Raw genomic sequence first — 447 nt, 5'->3', positions numbered from 1 at the left:
ATATATATATATATATATATATATATATATATATATATATATATATATATATATATATATATATATATATATATATATATATATATATATATATATATACTTCATTTCCATAAAGGAAAAGAAAGGAACATACTACTGCGAGTATACTAGTACCTCCATCTTATTTGACAGTCCAATCTTGACATCGATGCTGTATCATCCCCAGGCCAAGGTAACTGGATCCAGCGATTCCACGGCGCAGTTTCATCAGACATAATTAAGGCAGAGAGATTCATCGTGCAATTGCAAACAGCACGATCCACCCCAGTGGCCTCACACGGTGTTACTGGTGGATTGAAATACTACAGCCGGAATCAACATACCCTGCCACATTTCCTCTCTCATGCCAATGAGGCACGCCGACGGGGATGGAGGGAGCTAGCACGGCACGGACGGCCGCGGCCAGCA

Source organism: Triticum aestivum, chromosome 7D (assembly GCF_018294505.1).
Source record: "Triticum aestivum cultivar Chinese Spring chromosome 7D, IWGSC CS RefSeq v2.1, whole genome shotgun sequence".
Taxonomy (NCBI): domain Eukaryota; kingdom Viridiplantae; phylum Streptophyta; class Magnoliopsida; order Poales; family Poaceae; genus Triticum; species Triticum aestivum.
Note: the sequence above shows the minus strand (reverse complement) of the source record.